At 41.1% G+C, this 26,018-nt stretch overlaps 1 protein-coding gene and 1 long non-coding RNA gene across 4 annotated transcripts in view; one reads left to right on the plus strand and one right to left on the minus strand.

Annotated features, from left to right (window-relative positions):
• Positions 1 to 24,622, minus strand: part of LOC308644717 — a 34,697-nt gene extending 10,075 nt beyond the window's left edge. Inside the window, exon 1 of the long non-coding RNA XR_014021081.1 lies at positions 24,462 to 24,622. This is a non-coding gene — a long non-coding RNA (uncharacterized lncRNA). The remainder of the gene's footprint in view (positions 1 to 24,461) is intronic.
• MTUS2 (microtubule associated scaffold protein 2) overlaps positions 1 to 26,018 on the plus strand; it is a gene marked incomplete at its 5' end in the record, with an annotated part of 410,463 nt that overhangs the window by 268,810 nt on the left and 115,635 nt on the right. The window lies entirely within an intron of this gene.

The raw sequence follows: 26,018 nt of genomic DNA on the forward strand, positions 1-26,018 counted from the left end.
ATTTCCTTGCAAATCTCCTGCCTCCAAATGTGTGTGCACCTTCCTGCTATTCTAACTGGGGTATTTTTTTACAAAGACATAAAATTCATCTGCCTTGAGAATTCAGCAGTGGCCAGAATGATGAAGAGGGGAGTTTGGCCTATCAGCAGAGTCAAATGGAACCATGTGGACCATTTACTGCAAACCCCTGCCTCAGACCAGACCGACATAAAAAGAGACAATTTTCCAAAAATGCCATCTGGGTATTAACACCTGACTTATTCTTGGGCAGTAGTGAGAGTGTTTTTGCTTTGATTTCCCCTACCCCTGTATCAGTCTAACATCAACAAACCAAAATCTCAGTGCAAAATCGCATCTTGACCTCAAGCTGAGATTTCTGTTCTGACAGTGAAGATATAGTATCAGTACCCACAGCAACGTTTCAAACTCCACAACAATTTGGCACCATGAGTGAGGGAGAAAATTTATTGGTTTCTTGCTGCTCTAAATCATCAAATCCTAGGTAATGGTGGTACTATGTTGTGATTAACTATGAGGTTGGACAGAAGCCTGGCACGCTGTCACCTGAGAGTGAGTAACCATCTATAGAAGGCTGTCCACCACCATGGCAAGCCATGAAAAAGATTCAGGTGTCAAAGCAGCTGGCTGTTAAGTCATAAGAGTCTATGTTTCCCTCAAAAGTAAAAACCTGAGAGTTTTTTAAACCAAAGATATTATATTTTTTTTTCTTCCTAATATGATCAGATTTTTTTTCTTCCTCAGATATATATATATATATATATATATATATATATATATATATATATATATTATTGGCAATGAACATCTCAGGATAACCATTTCTTTTGTTTGATTGATTTTTTTTTTTTTTTTTTTTTTGCTTAGCAGTGGTGGGAATTGAACCCAGGGCCTTGCACATCCATCAGCAAGCACTCTACAACTATGCTCCATGCCCTGCTCCCCGAATGACCAATTCTTGTTTGAAGACCCAAAACCCAAAATTAAGTAGGTGATCCAAGTGATCTCCACCGAGTTCCAGGTCTGGGTGAGGTAGAAGAGGCTCCCGTGCCCCCTGCCCCTCCCACGGAAAGCAACTGTGACAGGCAGATCAGGAAAAACCACAACGTTACAGCATCACAGAACTGCTGGTGAGCTTACAAGTGTTTCTCTCCAATATTTCCCATCCTGAACTCAGTGCTGCTTGGACCCTGGGAGTGGACACCTGCACAGGGACAGAGGGAGACCGGAGAGGCTCTCTAGTTTGGGCCAGAGAAGTGGGAAAGGGAACTTCTACTATTCAGAGAGAGCTAAGGAGATCTCTCTCTCTCTCCCTTCCTGGTCATCCTTGATGTTTTCTTCTTCCTTCTCTTTCCTCCTCTTCCTTCTTCATCTTCTCTTATTCTTCCTTCCTTCTGTCCATCCTCCTTTTCCTCTTCTTCCCCCCGCCCCTCACTCCTCCATTTTCTCCTCTCCTGTGGTAGCAGCAGGAACCTGCTAAACCCAAACTCTGAGGGAAGAGGACTTTTCTGTCTTCGTGGAGGATGGATCTGTGATCCCAAGACAGTGGGAGATTCCCCTGTTGCTTTTTATCCTCTGTTTTTCCTCTGCTCAGCCACAGATATGAGCACAGTTGTAGCAACACATTGCAGAACAGGGAAATTCAAGTCCTGGCTTTCAGAGAGGGTGAACTAACTGGAGACTAACAGTGAGGAATCAGGGAACCAGAAAGAACTATGGAGGTTGGGGTGAAGGAGGAGCTTGAGACAGTGACCCCTTGGAAATGTTTATGAACCTCTGGGCTCACCCCTGAGCTACACATGTGTGCATCTCATTCTCACAGCACATGTAGACTTTGAGAACTGAGCCACACTATAGACTAGCACCCCCAAAGTGCCAGACTCATCATCATGTGGCTCATATGTGGGACAGATCCTAATAGTACTTCAAAAGCTTTGAAAACAACACTGACTCTGGCAGCACAACCCACAGAAGGCTGGATGGAGCTAGTAACCTATGTCTGATTGTGTGCCTGCTAGTGATTTTCCATGGGGTTTAGACAAGACCCAGAGTCTCATAATATCTTAAAATGCCTGGAACACAATCTGAAACTACTCACCATACAAAGAACCAGGAAAACTCAACTTGCCTGGCAAAAGCCAATCCACAGACAATAAAAACAGGAAGACAGAGGTCTTATCAAAGAAATAGAATCTATAAAGGAAAAAATGGAAACTTTAGAACTGAAAAATACAATAACTGAAAAAAAAGAAACTCGCTGGCTAGAGATGATAGAAAATAGTGAACTTGGAGACAGATCAATAGAAGTTGTCCAATCTGAATAACAAAAAGGAATAATGATTGAAAATATCCCAGGTTTGGCAAAAGACAGACCTAAAAATTCAAGGAGCCCAGTAGACCTCAAACAGGATGAGGTCAAAGAAATCCATGCCCAGATATATCCTAATCGAACTGATAAAAAAAATAAAGCCAAAGAAAAGAATATTGAAATCTGCCAAATAAAAATTAGACATAGGGCTGAGGAAATAGCTCAGTAGTACATCATCTGCTTTTCATGCTTAAGGCCTTCCTTGCTTCTATCACCCAGCACTGCAAAAGAAAGAAAGAAAGAAAGAAAATAAAGAATAAACTGGACCTACATTGACCTATAGGGAAACAACAGTTTGAATTACCACAGATTTCTCATTATAAATCATGGAGATGAGAAGACAGTGGAACATTTTCAAAATGCTGAAAGAACTCAACCCAGAATTCTTTATCCAGTAGTGAAAATATTAAGAAGTGAAGATGAAATAAATGCATTCTGGGATGAAGGAAAACTAAAAGAATTCATTGTCTGTAGTCCTGGTCTGAAAGAACTGTTAAAGAAGTTCTCTAATTGATACTGGAAGAAAACTTGGAATAGCGACAACAAGTAGCAATAGAAATGGTAAATATCTGGGTAAATATAATGGAGTATTATTTCCTTATTGAGTTCTTCAAAGTATATTTACCAAAACTATGACGTGTTTGATGGAGTTTGGAGTACAGATAGATGTGCATCATAAGATAACTACTACTCAGGGGAGAGTGTAAAGTGATCCATATGGTGGTAAGGTTTCCTCAGTCCACCTAGGGAGTCAAAGATTGATTCTAATTAGACTGTGAAAAGTTGAGTTACATGTTATAGCTCCCAGACCAACAACTAAAAATTACTTGCGCTACATTCATAAGTTCAATAAATAAATGAAAATGGAATACTAAAAAAGTGTTCAAATAACCCAAAAGAAAGCAGAAAAGAGAAAGCAGAGAAATTTAAATGGAGGAGACAGTCCCACTCACTGTGCTGCATCTCCACATGCAGCCCACCACTAGCATGGAACAACACAGAAGATGACCCGATTCCAAAAGATGACACCCTGAAGCTCCACCTGGGAGACAAATGTAGAGGAGGAATTGCTAACATTATTTAATCCACTATAGTGTGCACATTTTCACATGACTGTCTTCTTCAGAATTTTATCGACCTGATATTATCAAAGCCTCAACTAGAGACATCAGCAATTATTTATAGATATTACCAAATTTGCCATATTAAAAGTCAAATTTACTCAATGGAATCACCATGACAGACTCTCAGATTATGATTGCACTTGGTTTTGCATCTGTGTCTATCTCATTTGCCAACTACTAATCCAAATATGAATACTGTGCTTTTGTGTGGTGTTAAGTCAGCTATTTTGCTGTTGTGACTTAAGGATCTGACCAGAAAAATTTTAGGAAGAACAATTTATTTAGGTGACCCATGGTTTCAGCAGTCCATAGAAGGCCAGCTCCATTCCTTGGGGCTGAAGGTGAGGCAGAACATCATGGCAGAGCGTATGGCAGAGGGAAGCAGCTCACATGATGACCATGAAGCAGAGAGAGAGACTCCACTGTTCAGATAAAAATATATACCCTATAACCACGCCCCCAATGAACCACTTCCTCTAGCCACACCCCACCTGCCTCCAGTTACCACTCAAATAATCCCACCAGGAATTAATTCTCTGATTAGGTTAAGGCTATAACCCAATCATTTATCCTCCAAACCTTCTTGCATTGTCTCACACATGAGCTTTTGGGGGACACCTCACATCCAAACCTTAACATGTGGATATTGGATATCCATATGTTGGGAAATCCAACATTATCAATAAAGTAATGAGAGTAAATGTTGATGTTCAACCATATGGATTTATAACCAAGCATCTGTTGGGCTCATGGATTACAAGTATCTATGTGAGCAGGTTGTTGGTACTCCAGGGATTTTGGATTATCCTTGAGAGGAATCAGAATGCCAGAATTCTGTAAAAATGCAGCCATCACATCCCTGGCCCATCTCAGCACTGTGGTTCTCTCTGTGATGTGTTTGAGCAGTGTGGACACAGGTTAAGGGACTACTAGAATGCTCCCAGAATATCCAACCTCTATTTACAAACAAGTCTATTCTGGTTATAGCAATGGGATATGATGAGTTAACTTTCTGAAGATGATTGAAAAATAGTTATGGATTTGCAGGATGAAGAATTCCCTGTAATTGAGATAACAGAGACCAGGACTCTAACCAAAGATGGTATTATTAAATTTAATAGAAAGGCTTGTGGTAGACTTTTGGCTCATCTAGTGGAAAACAAAATACAGGGAAATAAAGTCAATGAGGTACCAAATGGATTGTATTTAGCTGTTCCAAACAACAAAAAAGATAGAGAATAATTTCCCTTTATCTCAAAAAAAGAGAATTGAAATTGTGGTATCTAAGGAGAAAGGTGAATGAGATCTTCAGTCAGAAGTGTGTGTGTGTGTGTGTGTGTGTGTGTGTGTGTATGTGTGTAACATTGGGATTTAATTAATCCATCTGGACATAAGATACCACAGACCTGAGAAGGTCATAATACAGCTGATTATATCAACTCTGCCTCATTGAGCAATTAGAAGAGTTAGAAAAGGAAGATGAGCAAAGGATAGCGCTGAAGAATATGACAGAGAATCTGAAAGTGAAGACAAGAAATGGAGGAAATCCAACAGCTGGGGAAATTAATTAAAGGAAAAGGTTGAAAATTTCACAAACCAAAGGAAAAAATACTCACTATGCTCACTATGGTGAAATAGAGGCGATCATTCTCCTGGCTGCTGCATGGCATAAAACCAAGGAAGCAGACAGGCAGCTTCTCAGCCAGTGAGGTACCAGAAACCTTCAGGGACACCAGAAGTCCACAGGGTAGAAACTCAACTGCCTAAGATCCACACTGTTAGATGGATAGACACACAAACAACATGAAAAAGCAAGGAAACAAATTATCCAAACACACACCAAGATATCCAATAACAATCCATTGCCACCACAGTGGAAGAAATTTCAGAGAATGTACATAGTTAAACTGATCTGTGAAGTAAAGGATGGTATAAGGAATGAAATCAAAGAGAAAATACAGAAAGTGAAAGATCACTTCAATAAAGAGAGATGGAGGGGAGCAGAAATCCTCAAAATGAAGGAAACAATAAACCACACTAAAAATTCAATTGAAAGCATCACCAACAGACTACATCACTTGGAAGATAGCATTTCAAGCAATGAAGACAAAATATATAATCCTGAAAACAAAGTTGATCATAGAGAAAAGATGTTAAGAGACCATGAACAGAACTTCCAAGAAATATGGGATAACATGAAAAAAAAAATATATAAGATTTATGGAGCTAGAGGGAGGCTCAGAGATACAGAGGAAAGGAATGCACAATCTTTTCAATGAAATAATATCAGAAAATTTCCCAGACCTAAAGAGCCTAATGGAAAATCAAATACAGGAGGCTTACAGGACCCCAAATATACAAAATTACAACAGATCTACACCAAGTTATATTATTATGAAAATGCCTAACATAAAGTATAAGGATAGAATTTTAAAGGCTACCAGAGAAAAGCAATAGGTAGCATTTAGAGAGAAACCAATCCAGATCTTGGCTGAACTTTCAATCCAGACCCTCAAAGCTGGAGGTCTTGGAATAATATATACCAAGCTCTAGAAGAAAATAGATGTCAGCCAAGAATACTACACCCACAAAATTAAGCTCCAGAATTGGTGATAAAATAAAAACCTTCCATGATACCAAAAGAGTTCACAACTAAATTGTGAATTGAGTAAAAATACTCAATAAGATACTTCATGAAGAAGAAATGAAAAATAAAAGTGAAAACCAGCAAAGGGAAGAACTACACTAAAAGAACAGTGAATCAAGCCAGGCAGGCAAGCCTGTAATCCCAGCAGCTTGGGGAGCTGAGACAGGAGGATGCAAGTTGAAAGCCAGCCTCAGCAATGGTGAGACCCTGTCTCTAAATGAAATACAAAATAAGGCTGGGGGTGTGGCTCGGTGGTTGAGCACCCAGGAGTTCAATGCCTGGTACAAAGAGAGAGAGAGAGAGAGAGAGAGAGAGAGAGAGAGAGAGAGAGAGAGAGAGAATAGTGAATCAATGGAGAAACTCATTCAAATTAAAAACCAGAAATAAATCAAAATAACAAGGAATAAAAATCATATCTCAATAATAACATTTGGCTGGGGTTGTGGCTCAGTGGTCGAGTGCTTGTTTAGCATGTGCAAGGCACCACATATAAATAAGTAGGTAAAATAAAGGTCCATGTACAACTAATAAAAATATTTTTAAAAGACGAACACTGGCAGTTTGGATTAAAAAACAAGAACCAACAATGTGCTATCTCCGTGAGACTTACCTTATAGGCAAAGACACCCAGAGCCTGACAGTAAAAGGAGGAGAAAAAACGTATCACCTACATGGATCTCATAAACAAGCAGAGGTTTCTATCCTCCTATCAGATAAAGTGGACTTCAAGCCAAAGTTAATCAGAAGGGACAAAGAAGGACGTTTCATATGGCTTAAGGGAATTATACCATCAACAAGACATAACAATCATAAATATCTATGCCCCAAACAATGGAGCCTCTACGTATGTCAAACAAACCCTTCTCAATTTCAAAAAGCAAATAAACCACAACATAATAATAATGGGTGACTTTGACATTCCTCTCTCACCACCGGATAGATCCTCCAAACAAAAGCTAAAGAAGCTATAGAACAAAAAGATACAATTGGAACTAACAAGACACTTCACAAAAGAAGAAACGTGAATGGTCAAAAAATAAATGAAAAAATGTTCAACATCACTAGTAATTAGAGAAATGCAAATTAAAACTACACTGAGTTTTCCTCTCAATCCAATCAGATGGCAATTGTAAAGAATACAAGTATGGCCGGGCCCAGTGGCATATGCCTATAATCCCAGCAGCTAAGGAGGCTGAGGCAGGAGGATTGAGGGTTCAAAGCCAGCCTCAGCAAAAGCAAGGCACTAATCAACTCAGTAAGACCCTGTTTCTTAATAAAATACAAAATAGGGCTGGGGATGTGGCTCAGTGGTCAAGTGCCCCTGAGTTCAATCCCTGGAATCACCCCATACTCCCCTCCCCAAGAAAGAATAAAAGTAACAATAAATGTTGGCGAAAATGTGAGGGAAAGGTACACTCATACACTGCTGGTATGACTGCAAATTGGTGTATCCACTCTGGAAAGCAGTATGAAGATTCCTCAGAAAACTTGGAATGCAACCACCCTTTGGCATATATCCAAAGGACTTAAAATCAGCATACTGCAGTGACATGGCCACATAAATGTTCATAGCAGCTCAATTCACAATAGCTAAGCTATGGAACCAACCTAGGTGCCCTTCATTAGATGAATAGATAAAGAAAATCTACATATACCCGATGGAGTATTACTCAGCCATAAAAAAGAATGAAATTATGGCATTTGCTGGTAAATGGATGGAACTGGAAGCTATCATGTTAAGTGAGATAAGTCAATCCCCCAAAACTCTCTGATATGCAGATGCTGACACACAGATGGGGACGGGGGAGGGAGGTGTAAAGGTTTAGCAGATTGGACAGGCGGGTATGGGGGTAAGGGAATGGGAAAGAAGTAGAATGAATTGGACATAGCTTTCCTATGTTCATATGTGGACACATGTCTAGAGTAACTCCCCTTCATGTACCACCACAAGAATAGGAAGTTATATCCCGTGTGTGTATGATATGTCAAAATACATCCTGTTGTCATGTATAACTAAAAAGAAAAAATTTAAAAAAAATAAAGAAAAGAAAAAATACACAGGAGCCCAGGATGCCTCAAACTACTAAGATGTTCAGTGCACAATTTTGGAGAATGAGACGCATAGACGGTGACAGGGATGGAAAGACAAGGCCACCTAGACAGTCCAGGAAAGACGAACTTGGGGCACTACTTGGTAGGGAAAGCCCAGACTGTCCCAGGTTCTTCTGTAGCTGGGGTCAGAGTTGCTCTCAAACTCAGCGTCTTCAAGATGTCAGGATGGGGAAGAAAACCAAGACTACGGTGAAGAGTTCTCAGAAGCTGCGTGGCCTGGGGAAGCGAGGAGGGTGGGAGACATGTTGGATCTGAAGTCAAGGACTTGCCTCTGGGAAGAGGAAAGCTGGAGACAACACCAGAGGCCGTGTTCTTCTCCGCTGTCCTCGTTCGACTAGACGGTCGGCAGCTGTTGTTTCTTGGTCTGGTCTGGTGCAGGTTCATAAAGTGGAATCATAACCTACGCCATGAAAATAGCTAAAGCGCTTGTTGCTTTGCTGAGAATAGGGGTTGACCTATATGGGTGTGGGAGATTTGTGTCTCTGCACAATATTACAAATATTTGGGGTAGAAAGTATTTATGCACTTAATGGAGGATTGATTGCTTCAGATTTGCCGAACTAGAAAGATGTAGTAGTGTAATGATGTTGTTTCTTTTGGGAAAAAAAGGAACTACTTTATTTTATATGAGGGAACTTCAGCTCCACACTCATGAATTGTACTTTTTTGAGAAGAAAGTATCTCCGCTTGAGCAGAAGGCAGCCAGCCCCACCCAGCTGGTTTGGGAGCAAACTTATATTTATGAGTATGTAAGAACCCTACTTAAAATATGTTCTCAAACTACTTTCTAGTATTTTTATACAATGCATCATTATAATCTGTCTTCAATCATTTTATCCAAAATAAATCTCCAGAATTAAAAAAAGGAGGTGGTGAGGAGTACAGTCAGAAAACGATTCAATGGCAGATATAAATTTAAACATGTAAATAATGTAATGATTTAAACTAGTGGTGAGCAAACGTGGCCCTGGTCCAAACCTGCTTTTGTATTTGCAGTCTTATTGGAACACAGCCACATTCATTCCTTACATAGTCGGCAGCTTTTTTCTCACTACATGTGTAAAGCTGGGTAGTACAACAGACCTACAGGCCACACGGCTTCAAATCCTGTCCCTTTATGGGAAGACTTTGCTGATCTCTGGTTTAAATACACCAATTCAAAGACCAAGATGGTCAGAGTATGGCTAAAACAGCATGACCTAACGATACGTTGTCAACAAGAAAATGATTCAAATATAACAGTATATTAAGGTTAAAAGCAAAAGGGTCTGGGGTTGTAGCTTAGTAGTAGGGAATTTGCCTAGCATGAGCAGGGTTCTACACTCAGTCCTTAGCATGTCCCTCTCCAAAAAAAAAAAAAAAAAAAAAAAAAGTAAAGGGATGGAGAAAGATGTGGCAGGAACCAAACATCAAGACAAACTGGAGTAGCTCTATGAGTATCAGACAGAGCAGGTTTCAAAGCAGAAGGAATTACCAGGGATAAAGAGGAATATTACTTAATGATTCACCAAGCAGGCTTAAGAACTCTAAAGATGTTTACATCTAACTATAGATTTTGTAAGTATATCAAGAAAAAAACTAAAAAGAGAAATAGATGAATCCAAAATTATTTGGGGGACTTCAATACCCCCCTCACAGTACCAAACAGAAGCAGTAGACAAAAGATTAGCAAGGATATGGAAGAACTGAGTAATACCACCAATCGATAGGATGATGCTGATGTTCAGCAAATACTCCCATCAGCAGCAGCAGAATACACATGCTTTTCACACACACATGGAGCATTTGCCAGGAGAGAACATATTCCTTGTTAGAAAACTAAGAAACTTGAAAGAATTAAAATCATGAAAAGTAAATGATCTGACCCTGATGAAATTTTTTTAAAAAATCAATAAGAGAAAGATTACAGGAAAATCTCTCCAACACTCAGATGGTCAAGAGTACACTTCTAAATAAACCATGGGCCAAAGAGGAAGTCTTAAGGAAAATTAGAAAATATTTGAACTGAAGAAAAATGGAAATACAGCATGTCAAAATTTGTGGAATTTGTGCCAAGTGGTGGTTGTAAAGATACTCAGAGCATTAATATTTTATATTACAGATAGAAAAGAAGAAAGTTCTCAGATTAATCATCTAATCCTCAAGAAAGGAGAAAAACAAAACAAACACAAATCAAATACAGGGAGGAAATAATAAAGATGGAAGAAGAAGTCAATGAAATAGAAGACAGAAAAAAATAATAATGGAGAAAATCAATGAAACTAAAAGCTGGACCTTTGAAATGAGCAATAAAATTGACAAACCTGTGATAAAAGTGACCAAAAAAAGGTCAACATCTCCAGCTTCAGAATGAAATGGGGATTATTCCTCCAGATATTAAAATGGAGTTAGCTCTGATTACACACCACAACTGGGATGATTCTCAAAGCCACTGTCCTGAGTGACAAAAGCCAGTCTCCAAGGGTTACTACTGTTCAATTCCATTTATATGACATTTTCAGGGAGACAAAACTCCCCTGCCAGACAACAGCTTAGTAGCTGCCAGGATAAGAGGAAAATTATATTTTGTATTCTGATTGTGGTGCTCATGTTATCATTTATAGATGATTTTAAAATTTTAGTACTATATATGCAAAAAAAGTCAACAACACAGATGCAATTGCTTATGTCAATTTTTAAAATAAATTTTAAGAAAAGAAAAGATCACGATTCCCATGGTCATTTTCTTATGGTCCTTTAGGATTTGAAATATTCATTTGAAATTCCCAGGAAGGTAACTTACTAGTGTTTGATGGGGTGGGCGTCCCACTTCACAGGAACAGATGGCACCTGAGGCCGGCTGCATTCCCTAGTGTGCTCTTGCCGTCCTGTGTTAGGCACACAGGCGACTCTCATTGCAGTGGCCACAGAGCTCAGCTTCATGCTGAAAAAGGTGACAGACATATAAAGATTTGAAATGGTCAATGAATCCAGGATGAAATTGATCTCCAGGCTCCCTTCACTCTCAGTTAAACGGAAATGATCCAAGCTTGAAAGGGGAGTATATAAGTCTGTTTTCTGTTACTATAATGAAAGACCTGAGGTTGGATACTTTATAATAATCAAATGTGGCTTATTTAGCTCACAGTTTTAAAGGTGGAAACTCCAAAGAGGACAGCACTGGCTCTGGTGAGGGATTACAAGTGTGTGCCACTGCGGTCCCTCTTATTCTAAGAGGATTGATGCCAGCATCTCCTGAGGGCACCTGAATCCACAGAAGCTCATGTCCTTTATGTAACATGGTGTGGTGTTCACCTAGAACCCATGCACATCCTCCTGTGCACTCTAAATGATCTCTAAACTACATATGGCACCTCATAAAATGCAAATGCTGTGGGAATACTTGTCATACGTGTTGTTTAGGGAATCATGACAAAAGACTGAACATGTTCAGTAAAGGAGAGGTTTATTCCTGTTTTGTTTTGGGGTTTTTTTGTTTGTTTGTTTTTCTTAATATTTTCAATCATAGTTGGTTGGATGTGTAGGTGTGGCGCCCACAGGTATGGAAGACCGATTGTGTGTTCCAGCCTCTAGACGAGGCCCCAGGGTGATCACACGTCCTGTACAGGAGACCGTCTTCCAGATGGAAACCTGGACCTCAGAGAGGCTAAGACCTGAGGAGCAGCAGCACAGGATTGGAAAGCGTCTGGCCCTCCCCTGTGCTCTTCCCCCCCTGGCCCCACTGCCTCTCACAAGAAGTGACCACAGGCAGCCTGTCACTCAGTTATTAGGGCACCCTTGCCCCTGGCAGGGGAGGTCGAGAACCTTGCAGAGATGGTGTCCTGCTCCGGGAATGCTGGTGTCAGAGTGGCCGATGTGGCCCTGACTTTGGACGGTGGTGACCGTCAGTCAGCACTGGGTGATGGTTTCAGATGGTGAACTTCAGTGAGTCTGTGTTGTTGTCGACATGGTAACACTTGCTGCTTCTTTACAGACAACAGTTCAACAAGGGGAGCTCCCAGGAAAAGGGGGATTCTTCCACCTCCCCTTCTTTCTCTGGGGGTTTGACCTGGCATTCCCAGTGAGTTGTGACATGTTGGTCATCTTGTCACCTTCTGTTTCTAATGGTTCAATTATGGTGCTACAAGAGGGGACTCAACTCACAGGGACGATTCATGGGTGCTCTGCCTGACAGTGAAGAAGAAATGGATGCAGTTTAAGCAGCTCCTGGGCCAGGCGAGGGCTGTGACTGCCCACTTTTGCTTTCCTTTCTAGGAAAATGGACATTAGTTTTTAGGAAGATCTTGCTATAAGCAAGGGAAGAAGGAGGTGAAATGACCCAAATTAGAATCTGCAGCTGCTAGAATCCTCCTTTCTGCAGCTGGTCATCTATAACTGGGGTCCTAAAGGAACAGACATCTGGGCTATTGCCCAGATGCAGGAGCTGGTACTGACGAGGAGAGAGGAGGTTCCTTGCCAGGAAAAAATCCAGGGCAAAGGAGACTAGGCTGAGAGAGGAGAAAGTCTGCAACCAAGACAAGCCAAGGGAGGCAAAATTCCCTAACACAATGAGACAGAAGAGGTTGATATTACATAATCAGAAGCTACAAACGCTTACAACAAGGTTGCAGTACAGAAAATAACCTGCCAAAGTGTAAGATTACTTACAAGCATTGAGCTAAGAAGAAGGCATAGCGTCTATTCATTAGTACTGTCAGCTGACGTTTATATATGCTTACTCTGTGGCACACACTTGGGTAGGTGCTCGCCACACGTTGTCCTCTTTAATTCGCTCATCAACCCTGTGGTGGGCGCTGTCACTGGCTTAGAGAGATGAATGACTTTGCCTAAAGACACACAGGAAATGAAAGCAGGGCCAGGATCAGAAGCAGATGGCTAGAACGTTAAGAGCCTGTGTTTGTGGTGACGTTCCACATGCCTCCTACTAGTCTGGGTTTGAAATGATACTTAGTACAAAGAAGCGAGGAACGCAATGTGGAGAAAGCACAAAATTGGGAATCAGAAGTCTGCCCCAGCTCTGATGATCAGGAAAGAATATCTCTCTGTTTCAATAAAACGAGTCTATCAACAGGGTGACTTGAGATCACACACATGACAAGGGTTTGAAATACTGTCACTCCATGCTGATGACCACTGATTCACAAAGTCATAAGTGAATGCCTGCTCTGGGCTGGAAACTGGGCACACAAGGCAGAGCAAGTACCCTCCTGGAGCTTGGGGTCTTTTAATACAAAGGCCATCTGGGGGAGTGTGTCTAGGTCCAGGAGGTCAGGGAAGTGGTCACTTCCCCCAAGGAAGTGAGAAAATGGTCCAGGAGCAATAATGCCAGCAGGTTGGGGTGGGGGTGTGCATGTGAAAAGTACTGAGAGAGAGAGAGAGAGAGAGAGAGAGAGAGAGAGAGAGAGACGTGGAGGCACATGGAGTTGGAAGGAGGCCAGGGGACACTAGAGCTCTAGGCAGGGGAGGGGCTGACCTGCCAGGCCTTGCAGACCCTCAGCAGTGATGGGACCCCAGTCCTTATCAGAAAGTGAAAGGGAGCCCCTGAGTGGAGGGTGATCTGAACAGATGGGCAAAGAGACCAACAGGAGGCCAAGGCAATAGTCTACATGGCAATGGGTGATGGGCCTGGACCTGTGTGGTGGATGTGGAGATGGAGAGAAGATGATGGGTGGTTGGAGAGAGATGTGGGAGGTAAGTCTAGTAGGGGGTGACATGCTGGAGTAGGGGTAAAGAAAAGAGGGGTGCCAAGGATGAGGTTGAGGTCTCTGGCTGGGGACCATGTTGATGAACAGAGCACCATTTATTGAGTCAGAAATGGTGGGAAGACTGGAATTCATGGAGATTCATGAATTAGGCTCTTAGGCTGCAGAGTTGGAGATGTTACGTAGGTCAGATAGTGCTGGGCCTCTTAAAACCACTAGCTGGCACCTTTTGTCTGATACCAACTTTAAGGAGTGACTGCTTAAGCGCCTTCTGTGAGCCTTCATAGGATGGGTCCAAAGACAGTCTTCCTGCATATAAGACACAGGGCTTTCCCTTAGAGTGTGCCTCATTGGTGAGATTAGCTGAACACTTAACACAGCGGAAAAACATAAGTCAGCAGAAAATTAATTACCAAAGATTGAGGTACAGTGGAAATGAGCCGAGGGGCTTCCTGCAAAAAGTGAGGCTCAAATAAGAGAAACCTGGCAGACTCCCGACAAATGGGAGGCCAGTTAGCAATACAGCATCATGAGCAGGAGAACAAAGTCAGAATAAATACTTTTCTGTGTTGGGGGGCAGTGAAATTGTAGATGCTTGTAGAATACAGTGTATATATTATATAATATTGAATCTCAGAGTCCAGCCACTCAATGCAGACTGCCGCAGTCTTGGCTGGGCACAAAATCATGAGCCACTCACAGCTTTGTAGATTCAAACAGCAATTCTTTATTCCCGAACTCACACCGGCCTCTACACACACGTTCTGGGGAAATCCAAGTTCTCCCGCACAATTCACATCCCAAATACTTTCTAAATTCCACGAGAACTCAACGGGAACTCAGGCAGCAGGATACGCCCTATTCCCAGCAGCAATAACCTTAAACCTGGAACTGCCTTAAACCCAGATTGTCCTAAACCAGGAACGCCATAAACCCAAATTATCCTAAACCGGGATACTTCCTAAAACTTGCAGGATACACCCTAAACCTGGATCCACCCTCGTCCTTGAGCAGGGTCACCTTTCTCAAACACACATGCAATGTCACAGCGAATTTCCAAGGCAAGTCCATTTAACACGGGGTACGCTGGCAAGGAAATTTCGATGCGTCATTCCTACTTGGCAATGGCCCTCAGCATCTCCCCCCTTCTGATTAATTAAACAACAAGCAATGTGGCTTAAGGACTGTGCCTGGTAGGTTGTCCAATTCAACGTATGGTTCTTACCCGTCATGGGAAAACTGACCTCTAGGCGTCAGCCTCCTGTCTTAGGTTGATACCACTGCAATCGGATCAACCCGTCACTGACTACCGGTCCAGCATTCAGCCATACTTGTGGATAGGCCTATGCACCAGTGGGGGGGTGAGGTTCTTGCCTCACCTCTGTTGGCCCCCAAATTTAGCCTTGGTGCCAGTGGGGGGGTGAGGTTCTTTGCTTCACCTCTGTTGGCCCCCAAATTTTAGACCATCACTAGTAGAAGGGAGGAGGATACAGAAATGCCACGACACCAAGCCAATTGACGGCTCCTTTGGAAAAATTGCGTCACTGGTGACACCATCAGCAAAGATATGCCAGCATTACCACAATTAACATGGGGTGCGCGGGCAAGGAAATTGCATCACTGGTGACACCATCAGCAAAGATATGCCAGCAGTACCACAATTCGCTGCACCAGACGATAGTTCACAATGCATAGAACTGATATATAGTCCAGGCAAGTTCTGCAGGCAGTTCAAAGTGGAGGAGTCTATCAATATGTCCATTTCCTCCCAAAGTAAATCGACTCCTTGATTGAGCATTACTTGTTGAGTTATATTCATTGATGCATCAGTTTATACAGTTTACTGTGATAGCTATCATAGAAGCTGTAGTTTGGTTTTATCTTAGTCTTCACGGGCACTGGGATGGACATGGGAATTCTGGCAATGATGCTAAAGAGACATTATCCTGAACAGAGTTATGAAATATAATGAAAAGGAAAGGTGAAAGTAAACAAACAGATCTGTTAACCACCTTTAAAAACAATCCTTAACAGCTGTTTACCTAATTTAAATTAGTAAGCAAACAGATCTGTTAACCACCTTTAAAAACAATCCTTAACAGCTGTTTACCTAAATTAAATTAAACCATTTAAATCACATGAATAAAAAAAAATTTGGATCCATTTTTTCATGAGCGCTCCTCATATATGAAATATGGACATTCGCACATACAGACATACAACACAAAACAGAAGTGTGCACACATAACATACAACACATAAGACAATAAAGGCCTTGTAGCTTTACCTAGGTGAAATCGCCATTGCAATGTTTAAAAACTCCACAGTCAAAAAATAAAACTGATCAGAAAAACATTAACCTAGGTTTGTATGAGCTCAAAAAATAAAATAGAACTTTATGATGTGGAAAAATGCAATAATAAAATAGATATTGAAAAAAGCATCCTGGTTAATCACTGTCGCAGATGTAAGAATAGCCAAGCTGGAGCTCTGGATATCAGCTGTTATGGATTTGAGTCAAATCATCTTCTTTTTCTGTAGAAATTGCTTTAGTTAATCTCTCTGGAATCCAAATTGGCTGTTGTTCTCCCTGTGGAAAAACACAAACGGAGCCCCGACTCCAGACAATCACTGGGTCAGGACCTTTCCATTGTCCTGTTAGAATATCTTTCCAAAGTACCTTAGGCTTATGTACATTTTTTGGATACATATGTCTTTCCGCGCAGCACTAAGTCCTGATGAATCCAAATTTAGAAAGTTTAGAGTAAAAAGGGTTATTTTAAGTTTATCTTTGGGGGATATATACCCCTTTCCAATTCCCTCTTTTTGCTTTAATAAGTACGTTTTAATAGTTTGATGAGCTCTTTCAACTATGCCTTGTCCCTGTGGATTGTATGGGATTCCTGTTATATGAGTAATACCAAATCATGAGCAAAATTGTTTAAAAGAGGTAGAAGTATAACCAGGACCATTATCTGTTTTTAACTGTTTAGGAACGCCCACAGTGGCAAAATTTTGTAAGCAATGAGCTATAACATCTTTAGTTTTTTTTCCGGCATGAAGGGAGCCCATCAAAAATACGGAAGAAGTATCAACTGTAACATGTAAATATTTTAATTTTCCAAATTCTGGTAAGTGTGTGACGTCCATCTGCCAAATATGGTTAGGTATCAGTCCTCTAGGATTGACTCCAAGATTAACTTGTGGTAAAAAGGTCACACAATTTTGACATTGTTTTATTTTATGTCTGGCTTGTTCCTTAGTTATTTTTAAACGCTTTTGTGAAGTATTAGCATTAACATGAAACCTTTTATGAAAATTTGTAGCTTCTTCTAGTGTAGAGAAAATTTGTATGTCATGTGTAGTTTTATCTGCTAAATCATTGCCCAAACTAAGGGCTCCAGGCAATCCTGTATGTGCCCTAATATGTCCTATAAAGAATGGATCTTTTCTGTCCCAGATTAGACTTTGTATAGTGGAAAACAAAGAGAAAACAGTAGAGGAAGGGGAAATCCTACCAGCATCTTCAAGGGATATAATAGCATTAACTATATACTGACTATCGGAAAATAAATTAAATACAGAATCTTTAAACATCACAAAAGCTTGTAAAACTGCATTAAGCTCTACCTTTTGAGCTGATTGTTTGGGTACTAAAAATGTAAAAGTTTGATCAGGTGTAACTATTGCTGCTGTACCATTATTAGACCCATCAGTGAATATATTTGGGGCATTCATGATAGGTGTTTTTCTTGTCATTTTAGGAAAAACTACAGGATGCTTAGACCAAAAAGACAACAAAGGATTAGATGGTAAAGGATTATCAAATGAAACATTAGATTTACACATGATTATTGCCCAAGTATTTAACTCATTAGCTAACTCATCAATTTGATCCATAGTATATGGAGTAATAATTTTATTGGGAGAAATTCCAAATACTCCCTTTGCTGCTCTTATTCCTTTGAGTATTAATTGTCCTACAGCCTCAGGATACCTAGTAAGAATAGTGTTAGGAGAATAAGATAAATGTATCCACAATAATGGACCTTCTTGCCAAAATACTCCCATAGGAATATTTTTTGTTGGTAGTACAATAAATAATAAAGGCAAACTTATATCAATTCTATCCAGATGCATATTTTCCATATATGTTTCAATAATTTTTAATGCCTTTCTAGCTTTAGGAGTTAACATTCGGGGTGAATTTGGATCTGATGGACCTTTTAGAATATCAAATAAAGGTCCCAACTCTCCTGTTGGTATGCCTAGATAAGGCCTTATCCAATTTATGTTTCCCAATAACTTTTGAAAGTCGTTAAGTGATTTGAGTTGATCTACTCGTATTTGAATTTTTGGTGGACGGACCATGGTTGAGGATAATAGAACTCCTAAATAATTAATTGGAAAATTTAATTGTACTTTATCTATTCCTATCTCTAGATTATAATTTTTTAATAAGTTCGTAAGTGTGGCATAACATTCCAGCAATGTGTTTTTATCTTTATGTGCTAATAATACATCATCCATATAGTGAAATATTTTTAGTTCAGGATTTTGATTTCTAAGTGGCTGGATTGCTTCGTTAACATAGATTTGACACATAGTTGGACTGTTAGCCATCCCTTGAGGGAGTACTTTCCATTCATATCTCTGATCAGGACCTTCATGATTTAATGCAGGGATAGTAAATGCAAAACGTGGACTATCGTCTGGATGAATTGGAATCAAAAAAAAAAACAATCTTTAATATCTATAGCTAAAACATGCCAGGTTTTTGGTAAAGCAGACAATTGAGGAATCCCTGATTGAGCAGGTCCCATAATAACCATCTCATTATTAATGGCTCTTAATCTTGCAATAATCTCCATTTACCAGATTTCTTTTTGATGACAAAAATGGGAGTATTATGGGGAGATACAGAAGGTTGTATATGTCCTTCCGCTAATTGTTGTTTGACCAGATAATGGGCTACTTGTATCTTTTCTTTAGTCAGGGGCCACTGAGGAACCCACACTGGTCTTTCTGATTTCCAAGTAATTTTGATTGTCTCAGTGGCCCTTTCTGAAAATCCAACCTATGTCTGTCTGTTCCTTGATCTATTTGTATTGGTGCTGCTATTCCTTCTTCTTGTTCTCCTAATCTTTTTTCTTTCCTACAACCTTGTCTAGCCCTAGTAGTGGGCGCATTAGGATTGATGTTATTTGTTAACGTCAAACCTAGTTGATCTAGGACACCTCGTCCCCATAAATTTATAGGAAGGTGATCCAATACGTATGGCTGTATAGTTCCTTCACATCCTTCAGGATCCTTCCAATCTAAAATCATTGCACTTCTATGGGGATTAGTCGCCACTCCTAGGCCTCGAAGCGTTTGAGTGGCTTGTTGTAATGGCCAATGTTTTGGCCATTCTTGACGAGATATGATGCTAAGGTCAGCACCTGTGTCCAGTAGCCCATTAAACTCATGACCTTGAATATTTAGTTTTAGCATTGGGTGAGAATCTAAATTTAAAGACAGCATAGCCCAATCTACACCTGTGGAGCCTAATCCCCTGGAACCCTCTTTCTACACTACGACTAGAGAATTTATTATGTAGGCTGGGTATTATTAACAACTGTGCTATTCTATCTCCAGGTGAAATTACTGATATACCTCTTGGAGAACTAGCTATAATTTTTATTTCACCTACATAATCGGGATCAGTTACCCCAGGACTTATCATAAGTCCTTTTAATGTAGATGAACTACGTCCCAATAATAAGCCTACTGTTCCTTGGGGAAGAGGTCCTTTTACTCCTGTAGGAATGATTTGAACTCCCATCTCTGGAGTTAGTACTGCTCTGGCAGAGGCGCAGATGTGCAACCCTGCGCTCCCTCGGGTTTGTCTGATGAGGGATTTAATGGACAATGTGTCCTGGGCACCACCCTGATGGTGTTGCTGGGTTCCTCCACTGCCCTGTATATTTGTGGTTGTGGGCCCCGGAGCATTGGGCCCCCCAGTCCATTTTTTGGCAATGAAGCCTGATGCCTTTCTCCACGATATTGTGGGTAAATACCTGATCCTTGACTGTTTTTTGATAAGGCAGTACCTTTTATGGTGGTTTGAGAACGGCATTCATTAGCCCAATGTCTCCCTCTATGGCATCGTGGGCAAATACCCAGTATTCTAGTCTTTTGATTTCTAGTTTTGTTAAACCCTCCTCCTATGGGGCAACTCCTTTTAAAATGTCCTGGTTGTTCACAATTATAGCATGTTTTTGGCCTGGCATCTAAAGCTTGTTGTACTGCAGCTGCCAAGACTTGCCCTTGTTCATTAATATCTCTACATAATTTAATATATGTGTTTAAATCTTCATGTCTCCATGGTCTAATAACCTCTCTGCAGCAACGATTTCCTTGGTCATAAGCCAGTTGTTTTATTAATGGCATTGCTTGTTCTGTATCCCCAAAAATTTTGGCAGCTGTTTGAATAAGCCTATCTACAAAGTCAGCGTAAGGTTCATTAGCTCTCTGTATTACCTTAGATAGCTGACCTTGTAAATCTCCATGTCCTTGTAAAGTCTTCCATGCCCTAACTGCATCTGCAGCAATTTGTGCATATATAGCAGGATCATATTAATTTGTTGCTGTTGACCCTCATAAGGTCCTTTTCCTAACAACATATCTAGATTTCTTTGAGGGTAACCGGCTGCTGCATTTCGCCTAGCTGTCTCCATGCAAAATTCCTCATTGGCAACCTTCCATAATAAATATTGTCCTCCATTTAGCACAGATTTACACATGCTAGCCCAATCTGCTGGCGTCATGTCCAAGTTAGTAATGGACTCGACCATGCTTACCGTGAAGGGAGCTTGAGGACCATAGGTTGTTACAGCCTCCTTTAACTGCTTCACTGTTTTAAAATCTAAAGCACGGTGAATTCGCTGCCCTCCTACCTGTTCAAGTACAGGGCATGCTAATCTTTGAGGTCCTGTCTCAGGATCCCACTTATCAACTACGGGGTTTGAGGGCCACTCAGCTGTCTCCATCGGTGGGGCTGTTGGTTGAATTATGCCCTCTGGTAATAAAACGGAGTTAGTAACAGCCTCTTGTTGTGGCCTTTTTCCTAATAACCCCTTTTCCTTTAAATTTTGCTTGATCTAAAATGTCTTTCTCCATGGTCTGAACCTCTAACAATTTACTTAACACCTTTTCGGTTTGTTTTTTTACTAATTTCTAATCTACTATAAAGATAACGCAACCCAATAAGATAACACAAAACAAAACCGCAACTGCATGAAACAAAAACTGAATAAAAAATCGTTGTATCAATTTTCTCTTCCTTGGGGCAGACAAACTTCAAACCTTGAGCCAACCATTTTTCCCAGTTTGCCTGAGAAATTTCTAGGGATAGGCAGCTTGAAACAAAAACGAAATAAATCAAAACAAGAACACATTGTTTTTTGAAATGGTCACCCATTCTCTCGCCTTCCCTCAGGAGCGAGCAATTTCACTTACCTCCAAGTTTCAGATGTCCTGCGTATGGACCACCAAATGCCACAGTCTTGGCTGGGCACAAAATCACGAGCCACTCACAGCTTTGTAGATTCAAACAGCAATTCTTTATTCCCGAACTCACACCGGCCTCTACACACACGTTCTGGGGAAATCCAAGTTCTGCCGCACAATTCACGTCCCAAATACTTTCTCAATTCCACGAGAACTCAACGGGAACTCAGGCAGCAGGATACGCCCTATTCCCAGCAGCAATAACCTTAAACCTGGAACTGCCTTAAATCCAGATTGTCCTAAACCGGGAACGCCCTAAACCCAAATTATCCTAAACTGGGATACTTCCTAAAACCTGCAGGATACACCCTAAACCTGGATCCACCCTCGTCCTTGAGCAGGGTCACCTTTCTCAAACACACATGCAATGTCACAGCGAATTTCCAAGGCAAGTCCATTTAACATGGGGTACGCTGGCAAGGAAATTTCGATGCGTCATTCCTACTTGGCAATGGCCCTCAGCAGCAGACATGTGTTTGAAGATGAGATATATATTTGGGGAGCTTAGGGATTTTCTATTTCATTCACAGACAGACCACTCATGGAAAATGACAAATATATGTTCAAGTGACATAAAAGTTGAATATGTATGTAAATGTCTGACACCCCAGGAAGAGCTTCAGAAATTATAGTGTCTAACAGCCATTTTATTAAAGACTGATATTTTAAAATAGGTGTGAGGGTCTAAGGGAAAAGGAAACATATTGTCTGTTTTGACTGTCTCCATCTGGCTTTTGCTACGATAACAGAATACCAGAAACTAAGTGATTTATAAGGAACAGAAGTTTATTTCTCACATTCCTGGAGGGAAATGAAAAATCAAAGCACAAGTCTCTGACAAAGGCCTTCACGCTGTTTTATTTCATAACAGAATACAGAAGGGACAAAGAGGAGGCCTTACTCCCCAAAACACTTCTTGTAGCAATGTTAATCCATTCAGAGATCAGAGCTCTTGTGGCCAAAATATCTCCCATTAGGCCCCACCTCCCAACACCCAGTGCACTGTGGATTAAATTCCCAGCATATAAATTGGCAGACTCCTTTGTAATCTCTTGTATCAGGATAGCCAAAGTGAACCTGCAAGCTCATCTGGAGGTTCTATAGCAAGAGAAATGGACAACTTTACCACCCAAGGCAGAGGTGTGGTGCTAAGAGAAGAATGAATAAGACTCTTCTTGATCTGGGTTCACTTACAAAATGTCCTTTGCTCTAAATAAACAGCGTCCCTGTGCTAGTCAGCTTTCCATTACTGTAAGGAAATACACAAGGTAACCAACTGGGAAAGAGGAAATGTTCACTTGGTCTCATGGTTTCAGAGGCTCCAGCCCATGGTCAGTTGGCCCCCTTGTTTTTGTGCCTGTGGCGAGACAGAACGTGGTGGCAGGGAGCATGCAGAGGAGCAAGGCTACTCACCCCATGGCAACCAAGAAGTGAAAGAGAGAAAGGAAGGGCCAGGGTCAAGGGCACATCCCCATGACCTCCAGAAGACCTCCTACTGGGCTCCACCTCTTACAGGTGTCACCACCTCCTAACAGCACCACCAGTGGGTGCCAAGCCTTTAACACACAGCACTTTGGGAGTCACCGATCCAGACCACAGCTTCCTGTACAGGGAAGATTTCTCATCCTGGGAGTCTGTTTTACCTTTCTGCTACATCAGGCCTGTGCTATCCTCCTTCCTCTCTTTCAGGTGACAGAACCATCCTTGTTGTTTTAGATCCTTTCAGAAGGTGCTCACATGGGAACCTAGGGAGAGGGAGAGTCTCCCCCACCCCCCACCGCCAAGGCAAGAGCTGTGCAGAGGGAGAGGTTCACTTTGCAAATCAGCTGGGAAGGGAGATGCAGGACCTGGAGGCCCAGCATCTCCCTATTCTCTCTCCCAGTTCCATCTCCCTGGAAAATCATCCACTGCTACTTACATGGAGGAAGCATTTGTCTTTAACTTCTAACTGCCTGTTCTCTCTCTGAAAGTGAAACTGACTCATGCAGAATTTATAAAGTAGTTCAGGGACAGCCACTTTGGGGCCCTTTTAAAATAAGGTGACCTATATTGTATATAATTAAACCTGGAGTGGAGTTGCATGTTGAAAATGCTTTTAAGCTAATGAATGTTTCTTTTTTTTTTTATCAGACCACAGAAAAATCCCCAAAGTAAAGGAGGAAAAATTCTGTGTGTATTTATGAAACACCCTCTTTGTGCAGTCATATTTTGAGAGAAGTAGACAATATGGAGAAAAATACATGGTCAAGAGAAGAATCTTCTCTTCCAATGGAAAAGACATTTTTGTATCAAAACAAAGTAATGATGAAGTCCATTATTTTCTAAGCTCAGGAAAAACCCTATGTCCTTTGGACTTCTGGTATTATCTTCTAGTATCATCTGTATTTTCTGATTTAATCACCATTATTTTTGCCTAAAAAAATAAACTTTTTGTAACCCAGAAGCTGACCTGTTACATTTTGTCCAGAAGAAAGTATCCTCAGATGCAGAACTTCATATGTTCCTTCATGCTCTGATAATGTTTTAGCACCAAGAGAGGGGGAAATCCAAACAGGTGATAAGAATTGTTCAATACAAACCATGTAATGAATTTCCACATCCATTAAGAGAGTGTGGACCCCTCCGGAGCTAAAGGATTAAGGGAAGATGCTGGAGAATGAGATTGACCCAATTGTGTGCATGTATGAATACAGCATAATAATGTCCACTATTATGTCTAATTATAATGCACTAGTGATAAATAAATTTTAAAAAGAGCTAAAGAATTAAAGACCTTGGACTGGGGATGTAACTCAGTGGTAGAGCACTTGTCTGGCATGCATGAAGCCCTAAGTTCCTTCCCCAGCACCACCAAAAAAAAAAAAAAAAGAAGAAAGAAAGGAAGGAAGGAGCCTCCATTACCTGTGTTAGCTAAGGATTATGTTCTATGTGCCTCTTACCTTCAGTCCTAACAGGGCTTGGGTACATGAGTCCTCTGCACAGCTGATAACACCTCTACAGGGACAGGTACTGCAGATATCCAGTGCTTCCATGAGACACAGCCTTGTCTGTCAGCCTGGAGATCTTCAAACATGGCAGCCCCCAGCTTTGTTCCTCAGTCAACCATGCTCCTAGCCTGTCTTCATTTTAATAACCTGCCTTTAACAGTTATTTCTAGCTGAAAACAGATCATATCTCTTGCTGTTGGTGGCCTAAAAATATCTAGCTGTAGTTTTAAAAATGCAGAAGGGGAGACTACCTTATCAGTATGTAGCACTAGTGTTTCGATCAAGTCTTAAGCTCAATCCCAGTCAGATTCAATCCTTCATTACATTTTTATTCAAAGTCCATAGTGGGCCAGACATTGCTGTGGTCCAGGTTCTAGCAGGGAGCAAGACCAACACAGGCTACCAGGCTACAGCTTGTCAGTCTGAGATAAAGAGGCTCTCAGGAGCATCACCACACAGGCTACAATGTGCCAACATTTCTAAGAATAGTAGGCAGTGCTGCTGAACTGCTATGGCCCAACAAGACCACATCTGATTTCACTGTCCCTGTGACCTACACTTAGTAACTCTTCTGGCCTCTGTCCCATCACTCCTCAGTGATTCTCAGAGCAGGCCTGGGTGCTGGATGCTCCATACCTATAGATCCCTAAGATGTCCTTGTGATCTAAATGCCTAGGCAGGAGGTGGTCAGAAAATAGAGATGAGAAGGACAACCAAGAAGTTTCCCATCACTTTCTTTGTTACATTTTCTTATCTTTCTTTACTCTCCAGGGAAGGAGATGAAGGGGATAGAGAAGTTCTTCAGCCACCCCTCTCCCATCCCATCCACACTTTGCAGTAGCTCCCAATATTCCTTATCACGGAAGTCTGTAATTCAGAGTGTCTGTTGCCTCCTGACCCTGGAATCCTCCCCTCACTGCTGGCTGTCCTTCTACCCAAGCTGAGGGATAAATGAACTGCAGCAAAGAGCAGCTGTGTGCCCAATCAGTGATGGCACCACTAGCAGCACCCCAAACACCATCTTTTTCACACACGGAATCAAAGTTTACCAGAAGAGAAAGAATCTCACCTCTTAGGAGAAAGACATGATTATTTGAGCTTTCTTATCAAACATTTCCTAATATTGTCCCAAACTGGACAAGGTAAACTGTGCCCTCTGTCTCAAGCAGAGAGCCCCATTTCAGTGTATACAGCACATTTCATGAAAAATCCACAGTAGCCCAAGGGAGGAAGGATGGAGGCATTACCTATTCAGAATGCTTTCAAAGAGTGGATTGAGTGAACCAATTTAAAATTCCATTTTGGACAATGCGTGTATAGAATGAACAAAAGAACAAACGAAAGAACATGTCAAGGTATAGGGCCCTCACCAGATAAAATAATTCCCTTTGTTAAAGAAAAAAAAAATATTCTGACACCTGTTTAAATGATAAGGAAGACTATTCAGGACTATTGTGATAAGCATCAGGACTTTGCAATAGGATGTGAGAGAAGGGGCTCAACTCTGAT

This window comes from Spermophilus citellus, assembly GCF_964194105.1.
Source record: "Spermophilus citellus genome assembly, chromosome: 1".
Classification (NCBI taxonomy): domain Eukaryota; kingdom Metazoa; phylum Chordata; class Mammalia; order Rodentia; family Sciuridae; genus Spermophilus; species Spermophilus citellus.